At 46.8% G+C, this 16,438-nt stretch overlaps 1 long non-coding RNA gene across 9 annotated transcripts in view; it reads right to left on the bottom strand.

The window, feature by feature from the left end:
• The window catches only part of LOC134808038 (uncharacterized), a 31,887-nt gene extending 17,617 nt beyond the window's left edge, over positions 1 to 14,270 (bottom strand). For 2 of the 9 annotated variants that reach the window (XR_010150036.1, XR_010150034.1), the window contains exons 1-8: positions 12,315 to 13,641; positions 11,579 to 11,923; positions 10,935 to 11,128; positions 10,201 to 10,253; positions 9,652 to 9,849; positions 7,825 to 8,048; positions 2,874 to 3,044; positions 1,624 to 1,668 (exon numbers count right to left, since the gene is read on the bottom strand). This is a non-coding gene — a long non-coding RNA (uncharacterized LOC134808038). Of the gene's footprint in view, positions 1 to 1,623; positions 1,669 to 2,873; positions 3,045 to 7,824; positions 8,049 to 9,651; positions 9,850 to 10,200; positions 10,254 to 10,934; positions 11,129 to 11,578; positions 11,924 to 12,274 lie in introns of all 9 variants that reach the window. The other 7 variants (XR_010150029.1, XR_010150028.1, XR_010150033.1 and 4 more) reach the window with 6 other exon arrangements.
• Positions 14,271 to 16,438: the final 2,168 nt, after the last annotated feature.

Below are 16,438 nucleotides of genomic sequence, written 5' to 3'. Positions count from 1 at the left end.
GGAGCTGTAGACCGGAGCTGTTCCTATTCAGCCATCTTGGCTCCCACATCAAATGTCTTTTTTTTTTTTTTTTTGTATGTTTAGTAGAGATGGGGTTTCACCGTGTTAGCCAGGATGGTCTCGATCTCCTGACCCCGTGATCGGCCTGCCTTGGTCTCCCAAAGTGCTGGGATTACAGGCGTGAGCCACTGCGCCCGGCCTGCTCAACCACTTTCAACTGGCGCTGCCCAGCGGCCTAGTCAAAGCCCAACCCCGAGGCAGATGGCGGCAGCTGCGGCTGCGCACCCAGGTTCAGGTATGGACCATGCGTCCTCAAACACTAGGGCGCCCCGGGCCTGCGGCTTCATGCATGCGAGGTCCCAGGTCCCTCCCATTCCGCCCCCAACACCTGCCCCTCAGCCCCTACGGCCCGCACGCCTCCTTCCCGCTGCCCTTCCGTGGCCCTGGTTTGAGACACCCAGCCCGGCCTTCATGAGGCACCCCCCACCCAGCTCCGCCCCTCCACGCCCGTCTTTAGTCTCTTAGGCGGTGGCCGCCACCCCCACAGCCCTGGGCCTGGCACCCCCAGTCACCCGCGGCCTCCTTGTGGTGGCACCGGCGTCCCCGCTGGAGCTGCTGGAGGCCAAGCCCAAGCGTGGCAGCTGCTCCTGGCCTGGGAACCGCAACACCGGGCATACCTATGCGGCTACGGCAAGACCTCCAGCAAGAATTCTCCCCTGCAGGCACATCTGCGCAGCACACAAGTGACAAGCCCGACCACTGCCACTGGGATGGATGCAGCTGGAAGTGTGCTCACTCAGACAAGCTAACGCTCCACCACCACAAGCACAGGGGCCACTGGCCATTTCAGGGCCATTGGTGCCACCGCGCCTTCTTGCGCTCTGCCCACCTTGCCCTGCACAGGAAGCAGCACATGCAGCCCAGAGGCCTCCCCACCTGCGCACGGCCCCCTCCCAAACTGTGACTGGTATTTATTGCACCCAGAGAACCGGGCAGGGCGGTGTGGCTACATAGGGTCTACCTCGACGACAAAGACAATGCCACCGCCCCAGCCCACATCTGTGACTGAAGACCAGGTGGGAAAAAACCACTATCCGCCTTGACGAGTTCTGTTTTTCAAAATGGTGCAATAATTAAGTGGCATCTTCCCTCCCACGGGGCATAAGACTTGATGTCCTTTGAGAAATAAGGGCCTTAATTTGTACTGTATGCGACATTTTTTATAATATTGTACATAATAACTGTGACAAATATTATTACTGTACATAGAGTGGCAGGGCTACTTGCTTCATTTTCATAAGACTTTTGCTTGTTTTATTTTTAATTTTTAAAAAAGTTTTTTTAAAAAGAAAAGAAAAATCCTTAATTCTCACTTTTCAAAATAGAACTCTTAAATAGTAATTGATAGCACTTTACCTCTGTTTTCCTGATAAAAAAAATTCTAAAAGAATAAAAATAATTTCATCCTGCCTCCATATTATAACCAGAATAATTGAAATAATATGCTTCAATTGATAGTAAAGTAGCATTTATGTTTTTGGATCAATGAAGCTAAGCCAGCACTAAGAATTTTCTTACTATTCCTCCACTACATTACAGTTACTTCCTCATCCCTATACATACCGCAATAATGAGTCGGCTACATCCATTTAGATTATCAACCCAACCCTAAAAGAAAGAAAATTTCCATTGGTTACACATTTCATAAAATTGTTGTATCTTTGGAACATCTGCCGTCTAATCTTAATAAATTTCAAACAAGGGCACTGAGACTCCAGCCGATAGAACTATCTAATTCAGTATTATTAAGATCCCAAAGATCAGCAAAGCGTTGGCTATTTTCTGCAGTTTGTGCAAGAATTAAAATTTGGCCAGGATTGTTGTTCCTAGCAGGAGTCATGAATGGTTTTGTGGCGTTTTATGACAACTTTAGGGCTACAATGGACCTTGTCCTTTTATCATGATCTGCTAAGCAATTCACCAACCACACTTCACCTCATTCCTGATTTTAGCCTCCTTAGGAGAACATTGAAAACATGATTGGTAATAATGTGTGTTGACTTGCTTAAAGATGTTACAGGAAAGATTATGCTTAAGAGTAGTTAGAGGGAAATGTCTTTTTCAGTTTGTTTCCTAAGCCCTAAGCCATCTCTTTACCTTACAGTATAAAAGTCGAAATGCGTATAATGGGAGACCAGATATACGGGAAAAGAAGATGAAGGGACTAATATTCGTTGAGCCTTTTAGTAGGGATCTACCTTTTACTAGAGACTGAGCACTCCTCATACATTGTCTCATTAAACCAACTCTCCAAAGTAGTATCTGTCCTGTTCTATGGAAAGAACAACTCAAAAATGTTGCATTGCCAGTAAGTGGTGGAGCTGGAATGTATCTGCCCCCAAAGCTTCACGGACTTGCTTTGAAGAAGATGGTATAATTCAAAGTACTTTCAAAAGGACATAGCAGTATACTGAGGTTAAAAAAAATTAGTATTCCCAAACTGAGATCCTTCTGTGAGCTTTGTAACCCTGGCAGTTAGTTGCAGTACTACCAATTTGGCCATCAAGAACATTCTGATATGTTTAAGCTACAGTGGGAAAGCCAAGATATGAAAACATCACCCATGGGAATTTTGAGACTAGAGTACTTAGAAGCTAATTTAAGATCTCCATCCAACTCTAAGATAGGGTAACTGCCAGAAGAGCCACATGATCCCAAAGTGGAATTTTGCCCTAGTATAATGGGTTGATATTTGATTGGCTGCACTTAACTATAAATCCCGAGGAGAAGAAGAAGAAAGACATCAGAAAATAATTGGGCTAGAAGAATGTTAGTTTGAAAGCAAAACACAGAATCCAGGTAAGTGGGCTTACCAGGAAAAGCTGGTGCCACGTTGCTCCGCACAATGGAGGGCCTTAGGATGGCAATGGTTAGGTTCCTGCTCTCCTGCTGCACCACCATTTCTCCCAAGGCCTTGCTATAGGTCTAAGTATTGGGACAATCTCCAATCCGCTTGGGAGTGATCTCGTCAATAATGGCGTTGTCTATACATAAAAGGTAGTCAGAGTAAAAAGAATTCTAGCAACATGTGTTAGACAATAGACCAAAAGGAAAATGTGAGACACAGTCAAACAAAACTTCCACCTTTTAGCCTTGGTTCTGGAATTCAGAACAGTCACATGATACCAAGTTCGAGTGCGTACCTGTCCAAAGCATGCATGAGCTCTTTTGTCTTCACTGCTAAGCCCAATCTTACGGTCAAATCCTATGCCCTCCCATCCAGACAGGTAGGTAGGTAGACGGATAGAATCAATAGTGATGCCACTTTATTACTACTACTAGTATAGGGCTATTAGTACTACTTTAGCGCTACTATTACTTTGTCAGTACTGATTACTACTTTATCTGTAGCAGTATTAATTTGAGGTAGTTACATACAACCTCTTTACTTCCTTTCCAACAAGCCCGTAAGTACATTCATTGCACATATTTTTGAGTCCCAATCATTCTCCCAGTAGTGTGCTGGAAGCTGTGTTCAGGGAGTTTGAGGCTCTCATCCAAGGTGTTTCAGTGGCAGCCCTGTTCAGTGTTGTCCTATAGAAACCCAGTGCAGTGATCCTGAAGAGTTTAGCTTTACATTTAAAAATTTTCATTCAATGCAAATCAAACCAAAGTGATTACTTTTGGCAGACTGACAATCTGTTTTACCAAATCTATGTAATGCATTTTGAAGGTCTGTTTAGAGTCTACGATAACAAATTGCTAATTATTTCCAGAGATTTTCAATGAATTCTGAAGTCTGTCAAGTGTGGTGATTATAGTACTCTGAAATTGCTTCAAAACCATGAATATTGAATACTCCTACTTACAAGATGACATGTATCATGAATAACTGAGTTACCATAGCATCAGCCTAGTCTTTCTTAAAAATATGTCAGAACCAGCCGGGAACAGTTGCTCATGCCTGTAATCCCAGCATTTTGGGAGGCCATGGCAGGCAGATCACGAGGTCAGGAGATTGAGACCATCCTGGCCAACATGGTGAAAACTCGTCTCTACTAAAAATACAAAAATTAGCTGGGTATGGTGGCGTGCACCCGTAATCCCAGCTATTCAGGAGGCTGAGGCAGGACAATCACTTAAACCAGGGAGCAAAGGTTGCAGTAAGCTGAGATCTTGCCACTGCACTCCAGCCTGGTGACAGAGCAAGACTCAATCTCAAAAAAAAAAAAAAGTCAGAACCATTTGATAACCCCAAAATCTATCTACACCTGAGAGAGCAAAAAAAATTATTGTCAATTAAATATGCAACATGTATTCTAGCTGACAGATCTATGTGGTTAAATTGTTAATATAACATAGCTTTTTAAAAATTAAGCTGTCGGAATATGCTAGGGTGATTTTTCTGATCAATGTGGTCCATTTATTTCTATTTTATACAACAGAACATAACTATACTATTTTGATTGTAGAAAATCTTCACTGTTACCACCTTGCTGACATGACACATTTTTGAACAACTAAGATGTGCATGAGGTTAAGACTCATTCAGAATCACAACTCTCAATATTAATGCCTCATTTGATCCTGGGGTAGAACATGGGCATTGACCATTATGTTTCCATTTTTCTTCCTTTGCTTCTGAGTGCTGAGTGTCTTCTGGATACTCAAATGTCTTTTCATTTAAGTTGAATAGAGAAAGATTGAGGGGTTCTAGAATTACAAACTTAAACTACATAGAAATATCAAGGATATTTTAATTATATGGTCACTTGGGGGCTGGGAAAGAGCATAGGATGATTCATACACCTCTCAATCTTAACAATAATCCTACGGTTACCTCATTTCATTTCTGTGTCAACAGTGGATTGACTGACCTAAGACCATTTCCCCTCAACTGCAAAACTATACAGTTTATGAAAACCAGGTCTTGAGGGAATAGAGCTTAATTTCAATAAGTCTGTAAAGAAAAAATTCCTAGAAAACACCAGAGCCCAAAAATGTACTGGGATTGTATGTCAGATGGCTAGTACCAGTTGCTGTCATTAATGTTGGGGCAGCCGGAAAGGATAATACTTGGAGGGATGGCCTTATAAAGCTTAGTGAGTTTCCTTGTATTAGAAAGTGTTGGGTTTTGTTGCTGTTGTTCTTGTTGTTTGTTGTTGTTGTTGTTGCTGTTTTGAAATGAAGTCTTACTCTTGTCGCCCAGGCTGGAGTGCAGTGGCACAATCTTGGCTCACTGTAATCTCCACTCCCCGGGTTCAAGCAATTCTCCTGCTTCAGCCTCCTGAGTAGCTGGGATTTCAGGTGCCCACCACACCTGGCTAATTTTTGTACTTTTAGTAGAGACGGGGTTTCACCATGTTGGCCAGGCTAGTCTCGAACTCCTCACCTCAGGTAATCTGCCTGTCTTGGCCTCCCAAAGTGCTGGGATTCCAGGCATGAAAAAATTTTGGTTTTATAGATTTCTAACAACACACATGGAAGAAATTTTAATATTCTATAGTTGGCTTACCTCTGCTACTCTTAGCTGCACCTGTATTCCACTGTTTTATATTCTCGTTCCAATTTTACTTGTGAAAATGGCAATAATTATATTCATTCTAAATTCTCAGGTTATGAGGGTAAACAAAAATATTCATAACTGCATTTAAGTTGTTTGATAAAACAAAATGAGCCAATAAACCTAACGCACTCCTATTTTTAGATAAAACAATCGGAGAGCATCATATATCTGTGTACGTAATAGTTGGTTTTAAAATGTCATTTCTGGCCATATGTGGTAGCTCAAGCCCGTAATCCCAGCACTTTGAGAGGCCAAGGAAGGAGGATCGCTTGAGTCCACGAGTTTGAGACCAGCCTGGGCAACATAATAAGACCCAGTCTCTACAAAAAAAGTTTTAAAAATTAGCTGGGCATGGTGGTGTGCACCTGTAGTCCCAGCTACTCAGGAGGCTGAAACAGGAGGATTGCTTGAGCCTGAGAGTTGAAGGCTGCAGTGAGCCATAATTGTGTCACCATACTCTAGCCTGGATGACAGAGTGAGACCCTGTCTCAAAATGAATGAATGAGTAAAACAAATAAAAATAAATTATCATTTATAATGCAGCCAGACAGGCCATCTGCTAGCTCATTCAGCCAGTTCCTAGGTTCAGACAGATTAGTGTAAACATTCACATGCACTGACTGGGCAAAGCCCTTCTCAGGACTTTCACTCAATTCAGGGTTGCTGCTGTTGTTTGTTCTCAATATGTTTTTAAACAGTAAATAAGTTACCATGGATAAAAAAACACTATATAAACCAAAATACATGTCTGAAATTAATCCAAATGTTCTTCAGTATACTCAAGAAGATGTTTTGACCCAGGGGTCTCAAATACTAAACTCGAATTGCTTCAGAAGAAGCATAAAGTCATTGAAAATTTCAGAAAGCAATATGTATGTCTATGTATGTAGATACATAGCCACATATACAATTTCATCCAAAGATTACTATCAATTTTGCTTTCAAACTTATTGAATCAACATGATGATATCATTAATGGTTTCATTATTTATGTATTTATGGAATGAAATACTAAGAAGCATATGTATTTCCCCTCCCCTGACCCTCCAATTTTATCTCATTCAACAAGTTGGCAAGCCTAGTGGTTTATGAGGAAATCTGTTAGAGAGTAAGTAGTGGACACACTGTCTTATGACAACGTTTGCTCTTTCTCCAGTCTAAATTATATAATTCACTTGATTGTTGTAGTTTTCAAGTTGTATTTGTTCATCTGTCTGTCTCCCCACTGGACAGTGAGTCCAGGAGAGCAGGGATTATGATTTTTATCTCTGTGTCTAATCACTTTTCTGCCCCCAGGAGCCAGCTACCTTATTCAGTAAATGGATGCTCTTCCACATGGTAATCTTGATTGGCCAATTTCTGTACTATATAAGGTTTTGGGAAGCAGAGATGGACAATGATGAGACAGAGTGGATGTACTCAAAAAAAGACAAGGTTGTAGGGAGAATGCAGGAAAGGAAGGAAGGGGGTATCTTTGTACAGCAGGTAGCAAAATTGGAAGTCAAAGTGTCCAGTGGCAGTGGTGAAAAGTGTTGACCAACCTCAGTTTGATGAAGGTGGCGTGAAAGTCAACTTAAACTTTTCACTGGGAAGCAGGATATTTCTGAGCCTAATGCTTATGGAGAATTGCCCTCTGTATTTCCCTCCAGACTTTCATGAGGCACCCAGCTTGGCCCAAACATGAGCCAGATGCTGAATGGCCTGCCAATGGCCTGCCAATGTGAAAATTATTCAGTTTGGTTAAGAAACAATTTACTCATATTCTGGTTTGTATTTGAAGCCTGCTAATATCAAAGTACACAGAATTTTCATTTTTATGTCAGCTACTTAGATGTCATTTTGAAGCTGTGCCATGATGAAATTAAAAACACAGGCCTGGCACAATGGCTTATGCCTGTAATCCCAACACTTTGGCCAAGGTCAGGAGTTGGAGAACAGCCTGGCCAACATGGCGAAATCCCGTCTCTACTAAAAACATAAAAATTAGCCAGGCACACTTGCGGGCACCTGGAATCCCAGCTACTCGGGAGGCTGAGGCAGGACAATAGCTGGAACCCAGGAGGCAGAGCCTGCAGTGAGCTGAGATCACGCATTGCACTCCAGCCTGGGAAACAAGAGCAAGACTCAATCTCAAACAAACAAACAAAAAGTACAAGTGCTACAGTCAGCTTTCACCATTCCCCTAGAACAGATCATCTTTTTCAGTGTTAACAATGTGTTCTATAGCAGGAAGTCAAGACTACTGTCCAAGGTCTGACCTCCTTTCATATCTCCTGGAGGGCTGTGATGAGGGCCACTGCTGCTGGCTGTTGGGGTCTCCATTTCCCTGCCTCTCACCCCTGCACCTTCAGGGCACACACCACCTTTCCTTTTTTACATGGCAGACTAGCTGTGTCTTCTGGTGGCCACGTAGCTTCAGAAGTGTGGTTTTTAGTAGGTACAGATCTACTAGGAACTTTCATTCAATTAAAGCTTCTAGGAACTGAAAGACAACAGGAGACAAAGAGAGCAGGAGAAAGAGGAAGCATGGGGTATTAGAAGATAAATGATCCTCTTTTCAAATGAAGACTGCTTAATGAAAAATCTCCTTAAGGCACAATTTCCCAAACTTGCCTGGTCATCAGTGTGAATTACACAAGGCCCCTGGGAAAAATCCAGACTCCTGGGTGCCATTTTAGAACCACTAAATACATCTGCAGAGGTAAGAGTCTGGATAATCTGTATTTTCAACATGGCCTGGAAATTCCAAGTGTCAGGTAAATTAGGGAATCACTAATTTAAAAGAAGTCCACTCCATCAACTTAAGTCGTTAAGATTTGAATATATCAGGATTAGCTCTCAAAAACACATTGCTTCTTGGAGTAAACATTTCAACAGAATTGAATTTTAAAATTATTAAATCCCCTAATGCTATCCCTCCCCCGCTCCCCTAGCCCCCCACCCACTGACAGGTTCCGGTATGTGATGTTCCCCTCCCTGTGTCCATTTGTTCTCATTGTTCAGCTTCCACTTATGAGTGAGAACATGCGGTGTTTGTTTTTCTGTTTCTGTGTTCGTTTGCTGAGAATGATGACTTCCAGCTTCATCTATGTTCCTGCAAAGGACATGAACTCATCCTTTTTTATGGCTGCAGAGTATTCCATGGTGTATATGTGCCACATTTTCTTTATCCAGTCTATCGCTGATGGGGATTTGGGTTGGTTTCAAGTCTTTGCTATTGGGAACAGTGCCGCAATAAACATATGTGTGCATGTGTCTTTATAGTAGAATGATTTATAATCCTTTGGGTATATACCCAGTAATGGGATTGCTGGGTCAAATGTATTTCTGGTTCTGGATCCTTGAGGAATCACTACACTGTCTTCCACAATGGTTGAACTAATTTACACTCCCACCAACAGAGTAAAAGCGTTCCTATTTCTCCACATCATAATGTAGCACCGAATGTAGATGAGCGCCTAATGTAGATGAGAGGTTGATGGGTGCAGCAAACTACCATGTCATGTGTATACCTATGTAACAAACCTGCACGTTCTCCACATGTATCCCAGAACTTAAAATATAATAAGAAAAGATTGAAAATTTAAAATTTTAATACAAAATTAGGACTTAGTTATTTGCAAAATACACTGTATTTTCAATGTGAAAAACAAAGGGTTATTGTATGTATTATCAATAAAGTTATATAGTTTCTCATAAAAATAACATTAATAATGGAAAATTCTAAAAGAAAAATAATTAAATTTCTTTTAGGACAATTTAAAAATGTATCTGTCAATTTTAACATGAAAATTCTCTTACGTTTATACATCCCACATTCTAATAAGGACTAATTTTCATGAGCAGTAAAGAAATGTGTGTATGTGTGTCTGTATACTTATAGGTATGTATCTGTTTCTGTGAAAATCTCTCTTTTAGAGTCAGAAAATCTGTTTGGTCTCAGTTCTTACTAATAATATATGATCTCACTAAAGATACTTAAATTAGGTAAACTCAATAAACTTTACTCTTAATGAGGTAAGAATGAGAACACAGGTGCCAGCCATGAGCTGCGGTTCCACTGGCACAGGCTTCAGAGATCCTACCTTTAACATCCTCCTTTCATTCATTTGAGCCAGATAAGAAAGGAGTCTCTTGGGAGAGAAGCAAGCATACACCTTGGGGCCAGACAGCCCACGGTCAAAGTTGAACTCCACCACTGTTCAGCTGTGTGACTTTGGGCAAGTGACTTTTCCTCTCTGATCCTCATGATCCTTTTTGGTAAAAACAGCACAATGACAGGTCTATGAAGATTGGAGGAAAGAAAAATGTGTGTCTTAGTTTAAGTTTCCTGGAAGTAGATCCTGAGGCAAAGATTCAAGTATAAAAATTTTATCTGGAGATGACTCCAGGACAGTAATTCTACTGCCAGTTCTTCCTTAGAGTACTAATTGCAGGCAACACCAGTAGAGGAGTGGGGAACTGAGACAGGAATGGAATGTAGCAGTTAAAGGGACCTTCATCAAGAAAGTTTCCACTGTGGGCAGCCAGGACTCAGCCCTGCCGGGTACCTCTGAGTGACAGCATAGAACATGTGCCTCAGAGTCATCCCACCCAGAGCAAGGGAGTTGGGTTATTTATCCACCAATACACACCAGTCACTCCTCAGGGCTTCTTCCAAGGACATGATTCCTCCAGAATGCCCTGTCTGCAATGCAAGAATGAGACCTGGAGGGTCAATGGCAAGAGCCCTGACAGCGCCTCCAGCAGTGAGCAGGACCACAGCCTGGTGTGGAGAGTTTCAGTCCCTCAGTGACCCCAACACACACACACACACACACACACACACACATTCTCTCTCCCTCTCTCTCACACACACACACACACATTCTTTCTCTCTCACACACACACACCATACTCCAACACCAACAGAGAACATACATACATACACATACATGCATACATGACTGTTACCCACTTACATCCTGGTTAATCCATGGGAAACAAGATAAGGTGGGAATCAGAGGGAAAAGCAAAATTAAAGGGGAGTGAGGGTCTTGGGAACAAAATGAAAATATAGGCAGAAAATCAAGGGGGAAGAGTGGTCTGGACACCAAACGCCTGCTGGCTGGCACCTGCTCTACATACACTGTCAGTCATTCTCCAAGCAACCTCGTGGAGTAGAAGGAATTCCCCTCAATTAGAGATGGCAGAAATGTAGTTCAGAAAAGAAAACTGATTTTACTAACTGATTTTACTGCTTCTGGGTTCTGCTCCTTTTCTTGTTAGGCAATCATGACAGAATTGACAAAAACATTTTCCCCCTTCACCACCTGGAGCAGAGCCAATGAGAGGGGCTGGGGAACAGGCCATGAGGCCCTGCACCCACCATTCAATGTCTTCAGGATTAGGACTCTTGCATCACATGCTGGCAGCACTCCCGATGTCTGGGTGTTTTGTGAGGTTGTACAGGATCTAGTAGAGGCCACTGGCTCTGCTGTCATATCCTAAGAGGCAGCCAGGCAGACTTGTGTCTCTTGGCTGCTTCAGCACCAGAGGATGAACAGCGCCCATACACTGAGGCTTTCGGGAGAATGGGAGGAGGGAAAGGAAGGGCAGAATTGAGTGACGTAGGGTCCATCCATCATATCCCTGGATGGAGAGACCCCTGTTCCCACAGTAGTCCCACACCGGGACCACCATCAGCACTCATGAATATGCCAGCCTCAATTTATATGTCCTCGTCTGACAACTCCTTCCCATTTTCATCCTGGAGGCAAGACTCTGAACACACTAGCTCTGAGGACACCTGTGTGTAACCTGAGACAGTCCCTGAAGACCTTTCATCCAAGCAGGATCCCTCCCCCTTGCCATCTCCAGACCTGCCCCACAAGCTCCCTCCCTGGTCTCCTGGCTCTTGTTCACTCCTTCCAGGCAGCCTTCTACAGTCATCTCGAAAACATAGCTGACTGTCACTCCTTTATCCAGCACCTTCCATGGCTCCCCAGAGCCCTCCAGATCAAGTTCAAGTACCTTGATCAGACACTTGATCTCAAGCTCCATTCTACCTCCTGAATTAAGATCCTGGAGAAGCCACCTTGCTCAGCACAAGCGCATCAATGAAGTCCGAAGCCTTGAATGTGGCCTTGGCCTTGAGGAAGTCATCAACACTCTGGCTAGTGAGGGTGCGGTGCTGCTGCAAGATGATGGTGTCTGAAGTTGTGCACCAAGTCACAGGCCCTGCAGAAGCATCGCCCCTCAGGAATGGGTAGTACAGGAAGTCCAAGCACAGGCAGATCTGTTGACGCCGTTACAGTATGAGGGTACTGAGCTCCAAGATGTCAGCAATATGTTCACTGGCATTCCTGCAGGGTGAGGCTAGGGAGAGGAAGCAGCTCCGTAACACATATGAAACTCTGGAAGCCCTTCCCAGCCAAAATCTCTGGACCACATTACACCCAGAAATGGGTGCCCTCTCAGCACACTTCTCTCTGCCTCCCTCTCTGAGCTGCCTCCTGGCCCCACATGCCCCAGCCTGGACCAGGGCTTGGAGCCCAGCAGGTGTTCAGTTCATGGTGTTGACTGCTTCCTGGCACAGGAGAGCCCTTGGTAGCACTGTGACTCCTCCTGTGGAACCCCTGCCTCTGCCTCAGGACCTCCCTATTCCCATGGGAAGACTCCAAGGATTGCCCCACCTGCCCAGGGATCCTCCAACCCCATAGGCCTTACTTGATGCCTTATCCCTCCCAGAACATGACATGTTTCTCACAAGGTGACTTATTTCCAAGGCCATCTGTGGATGTTTGCTGGGGACCTCTTGCTGTTCTCCTTTATGATCTGTAGGGCAGGGCCAAGAGGAGAAACCAGCCCAACCTCAGAACAAACAAAGGCTCACTGCCACAAATGGCAACCACCAAACAGTCAGCAGTGCTTCCGGGAGGAAAGGAGGTTTCATTCCACACAAAGCTCCTTGTTTGGTTTCTTTCTGAATCCGGGGAGGGGTAGGTACCAAGCCCAGCTTACCTGTGGTGTCTACATTACCATCTGTGCCTAGGATGTGCAAAGGGCCCCTGCTCCCACCGCAGGGTTGACGTTCCCTCCAGCTGGAGACCTGGGCTCCTGACACCGCCTGGCCTGTTTGTCCTGCTCTGGATGAGCGTGGAAAGGCTGTACCTCGTATTTCCCTAGGTCCTTGGTTTCTACCACCTAGACATCCAGCAGGAGTGACCATGTCTAGCACCAAACCTGAAAGGGGACTCCCTTGTACAGCAGCCCAGACATCTATAGATGGAAGAGTGCTCAGTGAGACAGGCCACAGGGGTCCCCAGGGAGGATCAGGGGGTGGAGGATTCTGGAGGTTTCCAGCCTTGGGCTCTGTAGTTCCTCAAAGAGGTTAGGTCTACCTAGTACCAGGCCTCCCCTCCCATGATTCAAAGACTGAATGAGTGTCCAGCATCAGGAACTCTGTTCTGGACCTGTTTTTTCATTTAGGTCACCAAGGGACAACCCCTAACCCCTGAGCTAGGGATGGTCCAAGCTCTGGCATGAGATTTTCCTCCAGCAATGTGATGCTTACAGGGACAGGTAGAAAAGCTGGTGACCAGGCCTGCTGTCCTCTGGGTAAGGAGTGTGCCATCCACCCTCTGAGATGCAGGTGGTGCCAGGCCACAGCACTGGGTGCCTGTACCCCTGGCTCTGCAGACACCGGTCATGGAGGTCCCTCCCTCCACATTACCTTCTTGCTGCTCCTAGACTTCTAGTCATTAAGCACTTTGAGTCACTTTTCTGTGCATCCAATTTTACATTTTTGCTCTCAGATGAAACAGGATAAAGTATGCTGAGCTGCCAGGATTCCTGGAGGGGACCTTGGATGCTGAGTCTTGGGATCCAGGGCCCTGATGGGACTGAACCAGAAGGAGCCAGGGAAGGACAAATATTGGGGCTGAGCCCCTATGATTTGGGGCTCAGCCCCCAATGGCCATTGGTGGGCTGGCATTATGGTCCCAAGACACCTTGTCCTCAGGCCAGAGACACCATGGGCTTTGGTCGGGTCCCAGCCTCCCAGTAGTGTCCTGGCACTAGCAGGAGCTGACCCCTGAGCCACAACCGCAGTTCTGGGTTTGGGGTTTGGTAAAACCACCTCAAGGACAGAGTCTTGGGATCGGGTTTGGCAGGAACCATGGTGCCTCCCAGAGATGGTGTGTCACTCCCACTCGCCACGAAATGTGCACACAGGCTGTCCCCATGTCCATCCCATCCTGCTGGACAGGATGGAGGAAGTCAGGGAACAGGCATGGTGGACAGCTGGGGTGCAGGGAGAGGCAGGTGCATGCTGGGAGGTCAGGCCCTGCGAGGGCTGTGGAGGCATCAGGTGGAGTGGGCTCCAGGTGCACCTTCAGTGTACTGGGCACATCTCAGGCCAGGCTCACTGGACCCTGGATGTGTGATGTGGTCAATCACTGGGGAAATGTCAGGTCCCAGCCACCTGCCCTGGGCAGCACTGTCTCATCTCAGGACTGGACTTTCTGAGTCCTAAGACAAGACAGTGCTGCCCAGGCCTGACAGCCTGGGAGGACCTGTTAAGTCCTCCATCCCTAGACTAGCCTCCCAACAGCAGGGACAGTCTCTTATCTTCACCTTCAGGGAACTGACTGATCCATCTCACTCTAAGCCAATCGAGGCAGAGCTGAGGACCTGCACCAGTCTGGGAGCCAGTCCCCTCCCCAAATGGGCCTGAGGGAAGCACCATCCCTGTCCCAATCTGCCACAAGTTTCAGCCCAGGAGACACATGGGGAAGGGAGGACGGGGCATCCCTGCTGGCTGACACTGGAAAAGTGGGACTTGGGAGAATGGGGAGCACAAGGCTGGCAGGGGATGCTCCAGGCCCATGGAGAGCTCAGGCTGCACCATGGGGTTGCCCCTCCTGGGTGGAGGCTGTGCCCTCTACAGGATCCGAGAAAGTCCGATCCTGAGATGGGACAGCTCTGCCCAGAGTAGGTAGCCGGGGCCTAAGAGCAGTCCCCCAGTGAGTGACCACATCACCTGGCTGGGGTCCAGGGAGCTTGGGGTGAGACCCACCCAGTGCACTGAGAGTGCACCTGGAGCCCAACCCACCTGACACCCTCACAGCCTTCACAGGGTCTGACGTCCCACCATGCACCTGCCTCTCCCTGCACCCCACTGCCCACCCTGCCTGTTCCCTGGCTTTCTCCATCCTGTGCAGCCCATAGACTGTGACCATCTCTCCAGACACTCTGACCCTTTCTTCACCTTTGTCCTGTCAGAATCTCTGAGCAACATCTCCCAGGTCCATCCAAACAACTGCTTTGTCCACTTTTGACCGGGCCGTTGGGCATCACTGGGCCATCCCAGCTGTCCACAGGGCCCTCGATAACGTGCAATGCACCTGGCTTCTCCAAGCAGCGCTCAGCAGTCCCCACTGACCAGGTTCCTGCTGACCAGACCCCACACATCAGGTCTTCCCTGACCACACCCTCACTGATTAGACCCCCATCACCAGGACCCACTAACAAGACCCCCGCTACCAGGCCAACAATGACCATGACTCCACTGACCAGGACCTTACTGACAAGGCCTCACGGACAAGGCCTCACTGAACAGGACCTTACTGACCAGGCCTCCCTGACCAGGCCTCCCTGACAAGGCCTCACTGACCAGGTCCTTACTGACCAGGCCTCACTGACAAGGCCTCACTGACAAAGTCCTTACTAACAAGGCCTCACTGACCAGGACCTTATTGACAAGGCCTCACTGACAAGGCCTCATGGATGAGCTCCTTACTGACAAGTCCTCACTGACCAGGACCTTATTGACAAGGCCTCACGGACCAGCTCCTTACTGACAAGTCCTCACTGACCAGGACCTTATTGACAAGGCCTCACGGACCAGGTCCTTACTGACAAGGCCTCACAGATCAGGACCTTATTGACAAGGCCTCACGGACCAGGTCCTAACTGAGAAGACCTCGCTGACCAGGACCTTATTGACAAGGCCTCACTGACCAGGTCCTTACTGACAAGGCCCCACTGACAAGGCCTCATGGACCAGATCCTAACTGAGAAGACCTCACTGACCAGGACCTTATTGACAAGGCCTCACTGACCAGGTCCTTACTGACAAGGCCCCACTGACAAGGCCTCATGGACCAGATCCTAACTGAGAAGACCTCACTGACCAGGACCTTATTGACAAGGCCTCACTGACCAGGTCCTTACTGACAAGGCCCCACTGACAAGGCCTCACTGACAAGGTCCTTATTGACAAGGCTTCACTGACCAGGACCTTACTGACAAGGCCTCACTGACAAGGCCTCATGGACCAGGTCCTTACTGACAAGGCCTCACTGACTAGGTCATTACTGACAAAGCCTCACTGATCAGATTCCACCGATCATGACCCCACTACCTGGCCCCACAGATGAGGCCCCACTGACCAGGCCTCCAGGGAACAGGCTGCCACTGATCAGGCCCCTACTAACCAGGCCTGAGGTGACCAGATGCCCCTGACTGGGACTCTAGTGAGTAGGCCCCACTGAACAGGCACCGACTGCTCAGGTCCCCGCTGACCAGGTTACCCCGTAGACCAGTGGTACAAAAGCCACCACTGACCAAGTCCTCACTGACCAGGCCCCCACTGATGAGGTTCCACTGACCAGGCTTCCCTGATCAGGGCCCCACCGACAAGGGCCTCACTGATGAGGACACGCCCACCAGGCCCTGCTGACTAGGTCCCATGTGACCAGTCCTCCACTGAATAGCAGCCCTTGACCTGGTCACCAGTGACCCACCCCATGCTGACCAGGCCACCACTGAATAGCAGCCCTTGACCTGGTCACCAGTGACCCAGCCCATGCTGACCAGGCCACCACTAAG

This window comes from Pan troglodytes, chromosome 13, assembly GCF_028858775.2.
Source record: "Pan troglodytes isolate AG18354 chromosome 13, NHGRI_mPanTro3-v2.0_pri, whole genome shotgun sequence".
In the NCBI taxonomy this organism is placed as follows: Eukaryota; Metazoa; Chordata; class Mammalia; order Primates; family Hominidae; genus Pan; species Pan troglodytes.
This window is presented reverse-complemented; position numbering and strand designations above follow the sequence as displayed.